We start from the raw sequence: 11,065 nt of genomic DNA on the forward strand, positions 1-11,065 counted from the left end.
ACTCGTCCAAGCCCAGCTCAGGTCATTTTGTTCGGAGAGGATGAGCAAGAGCAGGAGAGGGGCAAGTCTGGGCATCTCATCCATCCAGGGGCCTTTCTAGTCTCCTCAAAATCTTCCTGTCTGGAGGCATGCTGGAGCAATCAGGATTATTCTGGTGCCTACGAAGGACAGGACCCAGGCTGAGAGCCCCCTGGACTAAGGCAGAGCGGTGGGATCTTTTCATCCAGCTTCTCCTTACATTTGCAGGGTGCCCATTTCCATATCATTATCATGTTATGTAAGCATGGTAGTTTATTCTTCAAGATTTCCAAGGACTAACAAATGTCGAGCATATTAAAAACTAGTAATCCAAAGTACATTGATTATTTACATATACAGTTTATACCAAACCAGCGAAGTGATAGTCTAGAATAATAATTAGGCTATAAATGCAAAACTGCATTGCACATGTACTAAAGGTTTGTTAAATAAATAAGATAACTCACAAACGTTTTCAACGGGCTGAAAGGAAAGCCCAGGAAGAAGAGGAAATTTGCAGAATGGAGACTGCTTGGTGTCCAGGCAGACGCCACAAGGTGACATTAGACTCTGAGTTAGCAGGACAGTCCATAGTGGTCTGTACAGCAAGGAGAGGAACACAGGCAGGAGGAGCCGACAGCCAGGGGACAGCGGGCTGTAAGCAAGCTCACCAACAAGTGGAGCTTCAGAGGGGAAGTCAGATCTTCCAGTGGAGGAAGCAACGTTGAGTTCCACATGAGAAGATGATAATGGGGAACCTTTGAGTGTTTACTGTGTCCTAGGCACTCCGCTAAATGTCGTGCAGTATCTAGTTTCATTGTCGTACAACCCTGTGAGGGAGGTGATGTTATTGTCACCACCACTTCTATTTATTGACGAACAAACTCATGCTCAGAGAGCTGAAATAACTTCCCCAAGTCACAGATGGCAGTTTCTGAATCCTCTAGCCTGACGCCAAAGCCCAGGTGACCGACCACTGTGCCACACTGCCTCTGTAAAGCACTGGTTCAGAGTCAAGGCACTTCTACTTCCTTCAGTCTTGCTCAATATGACGTCCTCCATTATACGTTTATTTTGAGAGGGGGGGCAAACATTTGTAATATGTATGTATTTATTTGTGCTAAAATAATAAAGATTTCCACGTACAGAAAGCACAGTCGACTAGAGTTGCTTGAAGCAATTGCCCTTGAACTCTGCAGCCGGAACCCTGGGGGCGTATCTCAATTCCAGGTGGGGTACTTCGGAGGGATGGTTCTCCTCCATAGAACCAGCCTTTGGAGTCAAACCCACGAAACGATCGCAAACTTTCCTGGATGCTAGGCGCTCACATGACTTATGCATTTAAAAATTTTTAAATTGTATTTTAAGATTTTCACATATTTTTCTCTTGACAAACAATGGTGCCTCTCACTGAGACTGAGGGTGAAGAGCAGACTCAGATGCGTATCTGGCAAGAAGCTGGCAAGAAAGGAGGAAGACCGCCTTTTCTGTTTCCTTAATTGCTACTTGGAGAATGTGGTTTGTGAGGATGAGCGTCAGATTTTCTCACTTAATGTTTGAAAATTTTTACCTAAACCCGCACAACTCCAGTCATAACTTTTATTAAGAAACACACCGGGTACTGACACACTCATTCCTCTGTCAGCCACACGGCCGGCCTGGGTCAGCCCCGGTTAAGATGCATTAAATGAATCCCTATTTGTCTTAGTGGAGATTTGCTGGCTGCTGTAACACACAATCCCCACGTCTCAGGGGTTTCATTCAGTGATTGTTTCTTTCTCAGATGTAGTTCAGGGTGGGTTGGGGGTGGAGGGCTCTGCTACCCACATGTGCTCAGCACCCAGGCTCCCTTCATCGGGTGGCTTCCCCATCTTCTCAAGCCTCTGGGTCTTCTCCTGGATTTTCTGCATCAGTCTGGCAGGATTCCTCTCACTCACCCCCTCCCCAGAGAGCAGAAGCAAGGTCCCACCAGGCACTGCATCTAGTTCAAAAGGTAGGCTCTTCGGGTGCTGTGGAATACTCCAAGGCCTTTTGAATCCAGGCTCCTGGCTTCTTTGGCAATACAATTCTCTCAAAAACTTGGGAGGCTTTTAATCTATTTGCTTCTAGTCAATTCTGTGTGCCAGGAACTGTGCCTATAGTTTTTTCCCAAGTAATAATTCTCAACCCTGTCTTATTTTTATTTGCTTTCTCATACCATTCTTTCTCAACTTAACAGTGGCTACCTTGAGGCTGTCAGGCTTAGAGAGGAAGATATAGTCTATGAATTGATTTTTACTAATTCACTGTTTAGCTGAGAAGAGTCATTGGATCTTGATTGCTCAAAATTTTTAAAAATTCAGACATTGAGGATAAAACTTTCACCGTATTAAACCCCTGAGATTTGGGGATTGTTCATCATAGCAATTAGCAGATCCCCACTAATGTGAATTAATACAGTGATTAATTTTATCTGGGAGGTAGAAGGACAGAGCCCAAAGGAAAAGACAGTTTCTTAGAAGAAGCAGTTTTGGTTTTTTTTCAGCTTTATTGAGGTATAATTGACAAAATTGTAATATATTGAAAGTGTATAACGTGATGGCTTGATAAATGTATACCTTGTAAAGAATTCCCCCCATCGTTATCATCACATCCATCATGAAGAGGTAGTTTTTTCCTGTCTCTGCAAGGCCCTGAATTTCTGACTCTCTATTCCATTCCATTTCCTGTTGCAAACTTGCCAGTTCTTTCCTGAAATCATCTTTTTCTTGTAATATCTTGCTGAATGCAGCCAATTACAACCAACATACGGCATTAATATTCTTATTTCCATCCTCTTACCCCAATGCCTATGTTTATGACTTCCAAGTTATCGCAGGCAACAGTTTTTACCAAGTGTTTTGTCCTAGTATAACAAGGATCTCCAGTTACCCAACCTGTTACATCTCTTTCCTCCTTCCTCAGCCAAGGCCTTATATTTTAGTTTTTCTTATGGGGATGCTCCACGTCAAGAAACTTGCATTACTCAAGGGCTGCTAATTGCGGAAACAAACAGCAGCCAGACATCCCGAACATAACAATTGATACAAAGTAAAAGTTTGTTCTTTCTCATGTCCCAGGACAGTGTGGACTCAGGGGTGGTGTGGAAGAAGGGAGAGCTCTGCTCCATGCTGCTAGTCAGGGACCCAGGCTCCTTCCGTTGTGTGATGTATGTGTTTGGGCACTGGGCACCTTCACTGGATTCTGGTGTCTAGTTGGCAGGCAAGGGAAGAAAGATCACAAAGAAGCTCGTGGGGAATTTTTAGGGCAAACCCGCAAGTGCTTGTTCACTGGCAATAACTACCTACATCGCCCCACTAGATGCAAGAGCTCTTGGAAATTCAGTCTACTGGCAGTCCAGGAAGGAAATGAGACACAGACGCTGGTGCACAGGAGCAATCTCTGCACCTTCCCTCCTCCCCCTGCCATGGGTGCGATGGACGCGGAGGAACACAGTCAATTCTCCCTTCAGTGGAGCGCTTGTTGTCCCAGCTTCATGGAGGGCTATCTGCCGACGGTTGAAGGCTTTAGGAATTCCCCTTTTGGAATTGCCTCAGCTGCAAAGAGCCACCTCATCCAAGGTCACATCCTTCCTGAGGTGGCTTGAATCCAATACTGATCAAAGAAAGGGTATAATGGCCCCTTCATTTGACCCAAAACAGGACAGCTCTGATATGAGGTACTTTACATCTAGATCCTGTGGGCTTGGCCAATGCTGGTGTTGGGTCTGCTCTGCAGCTGGACTTATCTCTCTGTCCAGCTGGGCCCTCCCCTCTCTTCCACAGGTATCAATCCCGAGAGCATGCCCTAGTAAACATCCCCACGCTAAGCTCCATCTCAGAGCTGGCTTCCTTGGAGAACTTAACCTGCCACAATGGGTACCTATTGTAAGTACTTCTGTCAGGGTTCTTTTCTATTATTGTACTCTTTTGTTGTTGTCTGCCATGTCCCCAACACCTGTAACAGTCCCCGGCACACAGCATGTGCTCACTAAAATATATTTTTAAAGGAATGTCTATTTAAATATATTTGTATACCTGTCATTCTCCTTTGTGAGGCCATCACCTCCTCAAGGACAAGGCCTAAGTGATCATCTACTCTGTGTCACTATCTGTTAGCAGAGTGCCTGACATTTAATCATTACTCAAAAAAAATTTTTTTTTGGTGAATATGTAAATAGTACGAAAAACTGAAGAATGGAGGGAACGATCTTAGACCAGGGCCCAGTCCAGAACTTCTATGTCAGAAAGACTTGGGTGGAAAACTGGTGGTGAGGGGTGGGGATGTCTAGTGATTTGTCTGGAGCTGATAATATTTGCTAAATGAGTGTTCTTTCTACTTAGAGTATTTTTATTTGAAGTAAACAATGGAGACTGTTAGGGGATAAAGCCTGTTCGACCCACCTTTGGTTGTGCCATCATCAAAGCTGAAGGAAGTCCGCCAGGCAGTGAAGGTTGGAAGGCTGCGGGGGGCTGGGGTGGGAGCACATCACTCTCTCCACATCCATTTACAGCACCTACAGACAGGCCTGGCGGTGGACGCCGGTGGTGAGAGTGGGCTCCAGCAGCTGTGGGCCCGTTCCTTAGGACACTTACAGGGAAACTGACAAGACAAATTCATCATGAAAAATTAAACAGCACTAGGATGGCGAAATGAGACAATAAAAATAGATAGGATAAAGGCCCTGCTACAGGTCACCTCAGATGCGAAGAAGAAACTCAGCAGGCCTCTGTTCTGAATCGGAGCAATTTGTTATCTGTTCAGTTTTCAGCACCGGAGACACACACATAGAGATGGATGTCAAGCAGGAAAGGGGATAAATAAAGGTTTTAGATAGAGTTGACATGAATAGAATAGGTGATTAATGAGAGAAAGACTAGAAAACCAGGAGACATGAGAAAATCAATGAAACAAGAAAGTATAGAAAGTGAGAGAGAGAGAGGAAGAGAAGAGGAGAGTCAAAGAGAGACCTCTGCCGGACCTCAGGCTGGGTCCTCTCCAGCCTCTCAGACAGCACTGTTCCTCACATATGTTCCCCAGCCTTGTTAGGGGTTCCGGAAGGTGAAAGCAGGGACCCTGTGCCAGGCCTCTGGCCCCACGAGCTCCTCTCTCCTCCTCGGAGCCCCAGGCCTCCCCGCAGGGCTCAGGCCTCCTGAGAGCCCATCAGCTTCCTGCCTCTCACTCTGAGAGGCTGGCGTTGAGGAGCAGCTCAAAGATGCCTCCCCTTCTCTGTCCCACTCGAGTCTTCCTTTCTGCCTTCCTTCCTCTAGCTCTCCGAGTCCACCTCACCCCGCCCTGCAATTCCCACTGAGGAATCAAGGAGCCAAATTGTTCTCTGCCTCCCCTCCAAATGGCGAAGATGTCATGTCCCAGATTGGAAACAGCATCCGACAGGCCCAAGTCTTCTTCCGGAGGAGAAAATTAAATGGTGGGATGACAGGGAAAAGTGTATAGGACAGTGAAAAAGCCTCTATAAAGACTTATTAATGGGGTTGAGATTTTGTTCCCCAATTGATCTCAAAATAACAACATACTTAAAGGAGAAGAATGACATTAAATAGGGATGTATTTATTTCTGCGGATGGAAACTAGTACAAAGGCCTAAAATGAATTGACCAAAGACCTTGAATAATGCTAAAACTTAACTTGGTCAGGGTTTAACAAGTACCTTTTCTGGTAGAATGGAAAGAGGCCTGGAGTGGAGTCAGGAGACCCCGTTCCATCAACTTGGAGTAACCTTGAACAGCTTTCTCCTCCTTGGCTGCAATTTCTCCCTTTCAGATAAAGGGATTGGTCACAAGTAATTTCCAGAGTCCTCCTTGTTTTACTCTTCTAACTCAAAATAAGGAGAGGGGGTAAGAAAGTGATTCCAGCTCAAATCTATGAGGATGACGGCCTCAAGTGGAAATCAACATGGGTGCCTTATGCCAATATTGCCAATTCACTAGCACAGTGTTGATAACTCATTGGATGTGGTTCTGGCTGTCCCCAATCCCCAAGTGGAGGACACAGAGGGCAGGGCAAACAGAAGTGAGGTGGAGAGATGGAAATACAGAGAGACAAGAGGAAAAGTCCAGTCAGGTAGAGAACGTGCAGCTTTCCACCAAACTCTCTCCACTGTCAGGACAACAGGCACGTGGGCAGCACGACCCAGTGCTGGGGTTCCTTATGATCTCCAGTTTGAGGACCTCCCCCTTGTGATTGTACTTCTATTTTTAGTATCAATTTGAGATGATACACACTTACAAAAAGCTGCATGGATCTCTTGTATTACAAGAGCATTGACAATAATTTGAAAAATCTTAGTACATTTATGTCTAAGAATTATTTATTCAGACTTCAAATAGTGCACATAGATTCAGGAATTCTGAGTTCCCATAATGTCCCCAGTCCTCCAGGGTTCTTGGCCAAGGCTGGGAACTAAACATCTCGGAAAGTGGTTCTCAAAGCGTGGACCCTGGATGAGCAGCATCACCTTCACTTGGGAGCGTGTTAGAAATGTACATTCTTGGGCCCCACCATAGACCTAATGGATCAGCAATTCTGGGGTGGGGCCAACAATCTGTTATTCTAGGCAGGACTAAAGGAAACTGACATGGGATAATGAAGCACCCCAGCGCTGGCAGGGGCAAAGCAAGGAAGGGTCTGCAGGCACCCAGTGAGGGCTGTGGCCGTGGGAGAGAGCCACTGTCCAGGAGCGGTGCCTTCCCCAGGGGACGCAGTCAACCTGTGGTGCCCCTGCAGGAGGAAGCTGAGGGAACTCAACCCGTAACCCTGCTTTTCTGTTGGTTCCTTCCAGTAGCTTGTGTGTTTTTTTCCACACCAATTCAGCAATTTTCTGATTCTCCAACACCAATTCAGCGTCCAACAATTCAATTCAATTTGGATGCTAACTCCCAGAATTAACGTAGACTCCACAGGTTAAGGGCTCAGTCCCACAAGCCCTCACTTCAGATGCCAGTCACAAGTTCCAGGTCCCCAGGCTACTCACGCTTCTGTCCAGGGGGGCTACAAATTTGAGGGCTCCCATGACTCCTGCTCAGGTTTAATAATTCACTAAAATGACTCACAGAACTCAGAAAAACACTTTACCTACATTTACTAGTTGGTTAGAAAGAGTACAACCCGGGAACAGCCAAATGGAAGCGATGCATAGGGGAAGGTGTGGGGGCAGGGATGACCCAGAGCTTCCACACCCTCTCCAGGTCTACCACCCTCCCAGCACATCAATGTGTTCACCAACCCGGAAGCTCCCCAAATCTCATTGCTCAAGAATTTTCACAACCCCGTCTCCAGCCCCCTCCCTTCCGTGGAAGTCAGGAGTTAGAGCTCCAAGTTCCCACCCTCTGATCTCCAGTTTGGTCTTTTCAGGTGACCAGTCCCATCCTGAAGCTATGTAGGGGCCACACCCTGAGTGACATCATTAGCATGAACTCAGGTGTGGTCAAAAGGAGCTCGTTATTAATAAGAAAAGACATTCCTATCACTCAGGAAATTCCAGATGTTTATGAGCTCTGTGCCAGGAACTGGGGACAAAGACCAAACATCTTTTTTTATTGAACCATGTAGCTAAACCCAATTGGAACCAGAGGGCAAGTCAACCAGGTTGACGCAGTCCAAGGATTTGCCTCCCAAGCCCAGAACAGGGCGGTGAAGAGTAGAGAGTGGGTCCGGAGGGGCAAATGAAGGATGCCCAGCACACTCCGGCATCAGATGCACCTGTTGTTTAGGGTCACCTTCATCTTTCTTCCCACAGGCCAGAGGAGGAGAAAGGAGTTCACTGCAGCTCAGCTGGGCAAGATTTCACAGTCCCAGAACATCATAGCCAGGCAGTGGCCATCTAGTCCAGTCTAAGCCCCACCAGGGCCACACAGCTGGGTGGGGGCAGGCTCCTGGGTCTGCTCCCTGTCTTATTCTCGCTGAGGGATGAACTGAAGCTGTTTCCTCAGCTAAATGCCCATGACCTCTCTCTCCTGGTTCTCGCCACCAGCTCTGCAGGCCATATCTCATGAGTTCCTACCTGGGCTGCTCCTACAGCCTCCTAATTGGTCCTCTTGAGAGAGAGAGAGAGTGACGGTGCCCTCCAGTGACGGTGCCCCACAGCCACCCTAACAATCCCAGCTCTTAGCCTGGCATCCAAGGCCCTTCACCCCATGTCACCTGCCTTCTCACGTCATTTCTTACCATGCTTTTCCTCCTTGTGCTCCAGACAAACCCAACTCCTGCTAGTTACCAAACACAGCCCATGCTTCCTTACTGCTAAGGCTCTGCTCCCGTTTGTCCCCTCCTGGAGTGCCTCGCCCCCATCCCACCTGTCAAATGCCCATCAAGTTGCCAAGCTTCTCCTTACCTGCCAGCTCCTGCAGGACAGCTTTCCTATCCCTCAATCCCAGCTGAAGTCCCAGCCCTTTAAACTCTCTCAGTTTTCCATCTTCAACATTCTGCCAGGGACCTTGTCTTGTATTCATTTGTTTATCTGGGTGTTTACCCAACAGGTATTTACTGGGTTCTTACTATGCCAGGCACCGTGCTAGGCACTCAGCATAGAGTGGGGACAGAAATGGACCTTGTTCCTGCCCTCAGGGAGCTTTCCATAAGCCTCCCTGGGGGAGACCATGTTAATAAAATAATCACAGAGATAAGTAGTTTCAACAGTGATGAGTGCTGCTGAGGAGCAGAACGCGGGGCAATGTGCGAATGTGATGGGGGATTTGCCCGAGTGGTGGAAGGCGGAAGACTTCCCCAAGGAAACCACATGGTGCTGAAAGCTGAAGGAAGAGCAGGACGAGCGAATTAGGTGAAGAGGTGAGGGCAGGGCATTCCAGATAGAGGCAACAGTGTGCACAAAAGCCACGTGTCATCACTCTCTATGCTCCTGCCTTACCCTTGAACTATTAGCTGTGACCTTTTGGAGGCAGGATCTGCTTCTGATTTTCTCTAAGCTCAGCCCAGGGCCCAGTTCTTACAGGTGCTGAATAAATCCTTAAGTTGAATTAAATTGAGGTAAACAGAATCCCCACCCCCTAGTTAGACGCACCCTCACATTCAGGCCACTGCTGATCCCAGAACAGGGCTTGGGCCCAGGGCACAGGGAACTTTCAATGACCGCCACCAACGCAAGCCATGTTAGATTTCCAATTGGTATGTACAGCGTCAGCCCTCTGGCCAGCAGTGAGTATTGTCTGTCTGCACACTGGCATCGTGTTTGCCAGGGGTGCTGCAGGCGGAGATGGAGCAGTGACGGGAGTGGCCAGCTTTCTAGATGCTCCCCTTGCAGACAGTGACCAAAGGATGCCATCTGGGAAAAGCCTTTGCCTAACGAAGCACAGAGCAGCTTCTGCTGTGAGCAGATCCTCCAGCCCCTGACAGGTGCGTGCCTCATCCTGGATCAGAGACAGAGCGCCAGAGTCCCAGAGATGCTGGAGAGGTGCCAGAGTTGGTCTAGCCCTGCTGCAAATGAGAACCCTCCCAATCCTAAACACTTGGGTCTGGTAGCTGAGAACACAAGGCCTCTGTCTGCCGTGGAGGCCTGCACAGGCCGATCAGTCTAGCAGCGCCGCATGAAAGAGCACTGCTTACATTTCCCTTGACCATGGAAGGAAGGGAGCAGATCTGAGCTGGCTCTTCCTGTTCTGGGCCCTCTAGGGACACTAGCAGGCACAGCTGTCCCTAACGTATGTGGAGCTTGGGCTAGATCTGGGGTATGCAGAGCCCCCCTCCCAATGGAGGGGTGGGGAAGGTATGGTGATGGGATGGGGGAAGGAGTACATACCCTGGAGCTCATGCCACAACTCCAGGGTCCCGTGGGCCTGTTGTCTCCCACTGATATCATGTGCTCTGCCAATGTCACCTGACCAGCACCCAGTACCCCAGGACTGTCATCAAAACGAGGGGATGGTATCTGAATTCACCAAGACCCAACAGATGGCCTGCACTCCTCCAGTCCGGGGCCACCCCAACCTTCTGGCCTCTCCCTATTACCTACTGGAGACCCCCGTGGTTCAGCCTGGCATTCGGGCTCCACTATTGACTGAGCACCACCATCTCCCACAAACTCCCTTCAGGCCGACACTCCAGCCAAGCTGGACCGTGCCCTTCCTCCCAGCAAATTCCTGCCCCTTTGCCTGTGCAGCTGGGAGAACCCTTCCACTCCATCCCAGCACATTCCAACTCTGCCCAGCTCAAATTCCACCTTCTCTGCAAGAACTTTTGGGATCTCTGAGATTAGAGATGATTCTGCCCCCTTCTCAGCTCCTGAGTGGCATTTCTCACACCCCAGCCTGCTTCATGGCTCCTCGTGCCCTTGTCTGATCAGCCCCTCTGGGCTGATCTCTGAGAACAGAGAGCCTGTCCCACCACCCGTCTCACCTCTCCCCTCCACCTCCCCTGCACACTGTACCAGCACAGGGTCTGGGCCATGCTGACCACCAGTTGACATTGGGGTGAGCACTGAGGGCTCAGCACTGGGGGCCCGGCTGGCCCAGTGAGCCCGTCAGCATTCAGGAAGTCTGCATAGGACAGTTACAGAAGCACTGCCCCTGCAGTCTTGAAGTCCTGCCCATCTCCCGGAGAAGGCAGAGCCTGGGATGGCGCACGAGGTTTGCTGGACTGTCCACCCTCCCGAGCAATCATTATTAATCCCTGGAAAGGCTGTGCTGAGGTCATTTTTGAGGGGGGAAATGTATCTCCCAGCCCAAGGCTGGCTCTTGGCAGAGGCAGTAGCCTGAGAAGCCAGGGGCATTTGTCAGGACGGGAGGCAGTGAAGGAAGCCTTTTTATGGCCGCTTCTCCCAGAGGACCAACAGCTCTAAGCTCCCACCTTCAGCTTCTCTTGCTTTCCCTTTCACCTGGAAATGTCTCCATCTGGGCCAATGCTGGACCTCAAATCACCCTGAGAGGGGAGTGGGGAGCAGCACTGAGGATGGAGGAACAGCCAGCCTAGACAATGGGGAGCCCACAGGAGGGTGAGGCACAAAGTTAGTCTTTGAGCCACATGTCTTTGCAGGGCAGGCTCTTTTCCTTTCCACTCA

This window comes from Equus quagga, chromosome 4 (genome assembly GCF_021613505.1).
Source record: "Equus quagga isolate Etosha38 chromosome 4, UCLA_HA_Equagga_1.0, whole genome shotgun sequence".
Taxonomy (NCBI): Eukaryota; Metazoa; Chordata; class Mammalia; order Perissodactyla; family Equidae; genus Equus; species Equus quagga.